The sequence below is a fragment of the Bufo gargarizans genome, chromosome 3 (assembly GCF_014858855.1).
Source record: "Bufo gargarizans isolate SCDJY-AF-19 chromosome 3, ASM1485885v1, whole genome shotgun sequence".
NCBI lineage: Eukaryota > Metazoa > Chordata > Amphibia > Anura > Bufonidae > Bufo > Bufo gargarizans.
In genome coordinates this window covers 384,624,594-384,631,312 of record NC_058082.1, presented here as the reverse complement: position 1 = coordinate 384,631,312, position 6,719 = coordinate 384,624,594, and the positions used below count along the sequence as shown (strand labels likewise).

Below are 6,719 nucleotides of genomic sequence, written 5' to 3'. Positions count from 1 at the left end.
ACATCATAAAACAGTGTCTGTATTGCAGATTCCAATAATCGGGGCCTAACATAGTCACTATAGTCTGTGGTGTTCTGTAGCTAATACTGTACTTTATCAGAAAACAGTGTTTGTATTGCAGATTCCAATAAACTGGGCTAATATAGTGTTTATAATCTGTGGTGTTCTGTAGCCAATACTGTACTACAACAGAAAACAGTGTCTGTATTGCAGACTCCAATAATCTGGGCCCAATATATTGTCAATAATCTGTGGTGTTCTGTAACCAATACTGTACCTACTTGAGAAAACAAGTGTCTGTATTGCAGAATACTAATAATCTGGGCCTTATGTAGTGTCTATAATCTGTGGTGTTCTGTAGCCAATAGTGTACAATATCAGAAAACTGTCTATATTGCAGATTCCAATAAACTGGGTCTAATATAGTGTCCATAATATGTGGTGTTTTGTTACCAATACTGTACTACTTGAGAAAACAGTGTCTCTATTGCAGAATTCCATTAATCTGGGCCTTATATAGCGTCTATAATCTGTGGTGTTCTGTAGCCAATACTGTACTGCATCAGAGAACAGTGTCTGTATTGCAGATTCCAATAATCAGGGCCTAACATAGTCTCTATCGTCTGAGGTGTTCTGTAGCAAATACTGTACTTTATCAGAAAACAGTGTCTGTATTACAGATTCCAATAAACTGGGCCTAATATTGTGTCTATAATATGTGGTGTTCTGTTATAAATTCTGTACTACATCAGAGAACAGTGTCTGTATTGCAGATTCCAAAAATCTGGGCCTTATATAGTGTCTATAATCTGTCATTTTCTGTAACCAATAGTGTACTACATCAGAAAACAGTGTCTTTATTGAAGATTCCAACAATCTGGGCCTAACATAGTCTCTATAGTCTGAGGCAGGGGCGTAGCGTGGGGGGGGGCCATGGGGGCCGTTGCCCCGGGCGCCAAACTGCAGGGGGGGGCGCTCCGGCGCCGGCTGAAAGATTTTATAATGTAAGTTTTTTTTCAGGTTGCGTTGCGCCGTTGTGGCATGCGGCGCAACGGCCGGCCAGAGAGCTCAGCTGTTTAGTGCGCGCCCGCCCGGCCCTGCCGCCCTGATGCAGATCATGATTCATTCATGATTTGTGCGGTCGCGGCGGGCGCACTACTTACACTAGCAGCTAGAGTCATTACATACATGATTGGCAGCTGGCACCGCCTCCTTCTCCTCGCCGCCTCCTTCTCCTAGTGCTAGTGGGTGATGTCATTAGGCTGGCCGCTGGCCTGGCTCCCTCCGGCTCCGCCCACTTTCCAGGCGGGAAACACAGTGCGGAGCGCGGGAGCCAGAGCCAGCAGAAGATTGCCAGGAGGCAGGAGCAGGAGGCGGCGCCGCGGCAGTCAGAGTCACTCACAGCAGCAGTGTGACTAGCAGCAGTGTGCACTGTGTCACACACAGTCACTCCAGACTCCAGTCAAGAAGACAAAGAACTGTTGAGTCTGATGAGTGAGCCCTGAGCCGCCCTAGAAGAGTCCAGAGTGACAGAGTGGAGTCCAGTCCAGACTGAGACTACTACAGAGCAGAGGTAGAAAGGGAGTTAGTGGCACTAGTAGTGTAGTGATTAAGTTGGGTGGCCATGTAAGGCTACTTTCACACTAGCGTTCGTCGGTCCGCTCGTGAGCTCCGTTTGAAGGGGCTCACGAGCGGACTCGAACGCAGCCGTCCAGCCCTGATGCAGTCTGAATGGAGCGGATCCGCTCAGACTGCATCAGTCTGGCGGCGTTCAGCCTCCGCTCCGCACGGACAGGCGGACAGCTGAACGCTGCTTGCAGCGTTCGGGTGTCCGCCTGGCCGTGCGGAGGCGTGCGGATCCGTCCAGACTTACAATGTAAGTCAATGGGGACGGATCCGTTTGAAGATGCCACAATATGGCTCAATCTTCAGGCGGATCCGTCCCCCATTGACTTTACATTGAAAGTCTGGACGGATCTGTACGAGGCTATTTTCACACTTAGCTGTTATATGCTAAAATAATGCAGACGGATCCGTTCTGAACGGAGCCTCCGTCTGCATTATTATGATCGGATCCGTTCAGAACGGATCCGATCGAACGCTAGTGTGAAAGTAGCCCTTAGGCTGCTTTCACACTAGCGTTCGTTGGTCCGCTCGTGAGCTCCGTTTGAAGGAGCTCACGAGCGGACCCGAACGCCTCCGTCCAGCCCTGATGCAGTCTGAATGGATGCGGATCCGCTCAGACTGCATCAGTCTGGCGGCGTTCAGCCTCCGCTCCGCTCGCCTCCGCGCGGACAGCTGAACGCTGCTTGCAGCGTTCGGGTGTCCGCCTGGCCGTGCGGAGGCGTGCGGATCCGTTCAGACTTACAATGTAAGTCAATGGGAACGGATCCGCTTGAAGATGTCACCATATGGCTCAATCTTCAAGCGGATCCGTCCCCCATTGACTTTACATTGAAAGTCTGAACGGATCCGCGCAGGCTACTTGCGCACTTGCGAATTTTTTTAAAGTTATTAATGCAGACGGATCCGTACTGAACGGAGCCTCCGTCTGCATTAATATGATCGGATCCGTTCAGAACGGATCCGATCAAGCGCAAGTGTGAAAGTAGCCTAAGATGTCACAATGATGACCTCCCTCCCTGTCCCTGAGTCTGTGTGTGGGGGGATGGTGGCTCAGATGGTGGGTTTACAGTGTGCACCACTGTCTGAGCAGCATGCAATAATAATGGTAATAAATCAATCAATGAGTGAAGTGCCAGATCTCTGCCAGGCCAAATGGGTGGCGTGGCAGTCTGGCATTCATGGTTCTGATGTGGCAGCCAGGATAACTGTAGAGAGGCACTGAGACAGTACTGCCTCTGGGATGCCATCTGCCCATCTCAATACCAGGCCTACGCTTGGGCTGGGCTGGTATGGATATCAGAGATGGGCAGAAGATGGCATCCTAGAGTCAGTACTGTCTCTGGTCACCCTTCACCAGCACCCTGACTGCCACCTGCTTGGCCTGCCTGGCTCTCATGGTACTTCACTGCATACCTGCTGTTTGGCTATCAGCTTCCTCTTCATTTCACCTCATGTCCAGACAAGTATCTCTGGCAGTCGCTGACCAAGTTTTAGGCTAATTTCTCATTAGCGGCAGGGCAGGCTGTCGGATCCTGCCGGTGATTTACATGTGTCCCTGGACTGACAATCCATCCCCATTGACTATAATGGGGGCGGTGGTGGAGTTCTGGCGGCCTCTTACTGTGCGCTGCCATACTGCCACCGGAACTCAGCCTCCACCCCCATTATAGTCAATGGTAATGGAGCGTCAGTCCAGAGGCACGTGTAAACTAGTGGTGGGACAGATACGTCAGGCTGTTCAATTGCCGGAATGCTGGTTGCTAGGAGCAATGTCCAGACAGTCCAGTACTGCAGCCTGTGCTTTCATTTCAGTATTCATGCGGGCTCCCCTCCCTGTTTAATTCTGATGGGGTGAATGGTCTTGGTCTGGGTGTGTGTGGTCTAGCTCTTTATAGACCTTTGTGACTGAGTTTAGGGGCGGTATGTCTCCAGCCTTGCTGGGATGCAGGAGCCATGTACCTCACCTTGGTGATGCCCTCTGCCCTGTTTGTGTGGCCTCCTAGCCAGGGGACTAAGGCTATATGCACACAACTGTGAAAAAAAAGTCAGTTTAGGGTACTTTCACACTTGCGTTTTTCTTTTCCGGCATAGAGTTCCGTCACAGGGGATCAATACCGGAAAAGAACTGATCAGTTTTATCCTAATGCATTCTGAATAGAGAGTAATCCGTTCAGTTTGCATCAGGATGTCTTCAGTTCAGTCTTTTTGACTGATCAGGCAAAAGAGAAAACCGCAGCATGCTAAGGTTTTCTCTCCGGCTAAAAAAACTGAAGACATGCCTGAATGCCGGATCTGGCATTTTTTTCCCATAGGAATGTATTAGCGCCGGATCCGGCATTGAGAATGCCGGATCCGGCCTGCGCATGCACAGACCGGTAAAAATGTGAAAAAATGTACAAGACGGATCCGTCTGTCCGCATGACAAGCGGGGAGATGGATCTGTCCTTGCAATGCATTTGTGAGACCGATCCGCATCCGGATCCGTCTCACAAATGCTTTCAGTCAGCGGCGGATCCGGCATTCCGACCGGATCACACTGCCGCAAGTGTGAAAGTAGGCTAAAAATGAACATTTTTAATGGACGTCACGTTTATTTCACTGATTCCTTTGGATCCATTCAATTATATGGGGTCAGTCTGTCATTTCAAAACGGACAAGATAGAACATGTTCTATTTTTTAGGGCTCCTGGTTTCTGTGGAGGGAGGATGTCCAAGTCTGTGTGCAGCTCTGCGGTGACTGCCATGGGTCAGTCTACATGGGGTCCAGGCAGCTGCTTGTTTTCTAGCACTTGTTTTGTAGGGATGGACACCCATGCTTGGTGGATAGTGAGTGTGGCTGAATTTGTAAGATGCCTTCCTGTGTCATTCCAGCTCTTGCCATTTCGAGACAAACGCGGTCAACTATAAGGAGAAAATCCTTACCCAGCTTAAATTATACCCTACCAGGAGAAGCAAGGACCTTCTTCTCAACATCATCACAAAGACACAAGGTAAGTGAATGCATGGACACCCATGCTTGGTGGATAGTGATTGTGGCTGAATTTATTAAATGCCTTCCTGTGTCATTCCAGCTCTTGCCATTTGGAGACCAACGCGGTCAACTATAAGGAGAAAATCCTTACCCAGCTTAAACTGTACCCTACCAGGAGAAGCAAGGACCTTCTCAACGTCATCACAAAGACACAAGGTAAGCGAATACATGGACACCCATGCTTGGTGGATAGTGATTGTGGCTGAATTTATTAAATGCCTTCCTGTGTCATTCCAGCTCTTGCCATTTGGAGACCAACGCGGTCAACTATAAGGAGAAAATCCTTACCCAGCTTAAACTATACCCTACCAGGAGAAGCAAGAACCTTCTCAACGTCATCACAAAGACACAAGGTAAGCGAATACATGGACACCAATGCTTGGTGGATAGTGATTGTGGCTGAATTTATTAAATGCCTTCCTGTGTCATTCCAGCTCTTGCCATTTGGAGACCAACGCGGTCAACTATAAGGAGAAAATCCTTACCCAGCTTAAACTATACCCTACCAGGAGAAGCAAGGACCTTCTCAACGTCATCACAAAGACACAAGGTAAGCGAATACATGGACACCAATGCTTGGTGGATAGTGATTGTGGCTGAATTTATTAAATGCCTTCCTGTGTCATTCCAGCTCTTGCCATTTGGAGACCAACGCGGTCAACTATAAGGAGAAAATCCTTACCCAGCTTAAACTTTACCCTACCAGGAGAAACAAGGACCTTCTCAACATCATCACAAAGACACAAGGTAAGTGACTGCATGGACACACATGTCTAACCATGATATTGTCATATGAATGGTGGCCCAATGAGTGACCGTAAATAAATATTTTAGTTAGAATTTTTTTTTTTTTCTTTGGCCAGAAGACTACACCTTTGCTGTTAGCTATTATGCCAAACAAAAAAGAATCAGGTGCACAAGGCAGAAAGAGGAGAAAGATAGAGCAGAAGCAGCAAGCTAAAATAGCTGGAAGCCTTGACAGGTTTCTTGTGAACACAACTGTAAGTACATTAGGATCACCATCACCAGTAGCATCACAAGAGCCTCACGAACAGGAACAAGTGCCTGTGGACATTCCTATTGTTACTTTAGAAACAGAAGAGACAGCTTTGTGTGAAGATGCTCCTACTGCTCAGCCAAATATTTCTGCTCAGCCAAATATACTAGAAAGAATTGACCTCAAAGTCTTCACCGATATTGGCTATTGGCCAGATACTGTGGATGAAACTTTGAAAACGGAACTTGTCAAGAGAGGAACAGTGGAACTACAGAATAAGGATGCATTGTTTCCAAAAGATAGTGATGGCAGGTCATTTTCTAAGGAATGGTTCTACATGAATTTGGAGAATGGCGAGACTATGTTAAGGACATGGTTAGTGTTTTCACCTATGAAATGTGCTGCATATTGCTTTCCTTGTATGCTTTTCCAGAAGGCCAAAGGGAAAAGTTCATTTGGAAAGTCTAATGGATTTAAAGCATGGAGAAAACTAAACCCCAGGTTGCTAGAACATGAGCGTAGTTTTTACCACCATCGTGCATTTACAATGTGGAAAGAATTTGAAATGCGGCTACAAAAACAAGAAACCATTGATGCTGCTGCCCAGCTTGTACAAAAGAGGTCATTTGAAAAGTGGAGGGCAATCCTAGTGAGAATACTTGACTGTGTGCTATATCTAGCAAGACAATCCTTACCCTTACGTGGTCACTCTGAAAATATAAGCAGTGATGATAAGTGTGGAAATTTCCTAGAAACTTTCAAGCTACTAGCAAAATATGACCCAGTGGCCAATCAGCACCTTCACAAAGTTCAGCAGGCACATGGGTACTCTGTATCCTACCTCTCTCCACAGAGCCAGAATGAGTTCATCAGCTTGCTTGGTGATCATGTTAGAACAGCCATCTTGCAAAGAATCACAAAGGCCAAGTATTTTGCTATCATGTTTGATAGCACTCCAGATATTTCTCATACTGACCAAATGTCTCAAGTGATTCGATATGTTCACATTGAAGATACTGAAGTCAACGTTCTCGAATCATTCATTGATTTTATTCAGTTATCTGG

At 47.2% G+C, this 6,719-nt stretch overlaps 1 long non-coding RNA gene across 1 annotated transcript; it reads left to right on the top strand.

Annotated features, from left to right (window-relative positions):
* The first annotated feature begins 4,563 nt into the window (after positions 1-4,563).
* LOC122931961 lies at positions 4,564-4,956 on the top strand. Its single transcript, XR_006388259.1, has 3 exons — positions 4,564-4,616; positions 4,698-4,813; positions 4,895-4,956. It is a non-coding gene; the product is annotated as an uncharacterized LOC122931961 (long non-coding RNA).
* Positions 4,957-6,719: the final 1,763 nt, after the last annotated feature.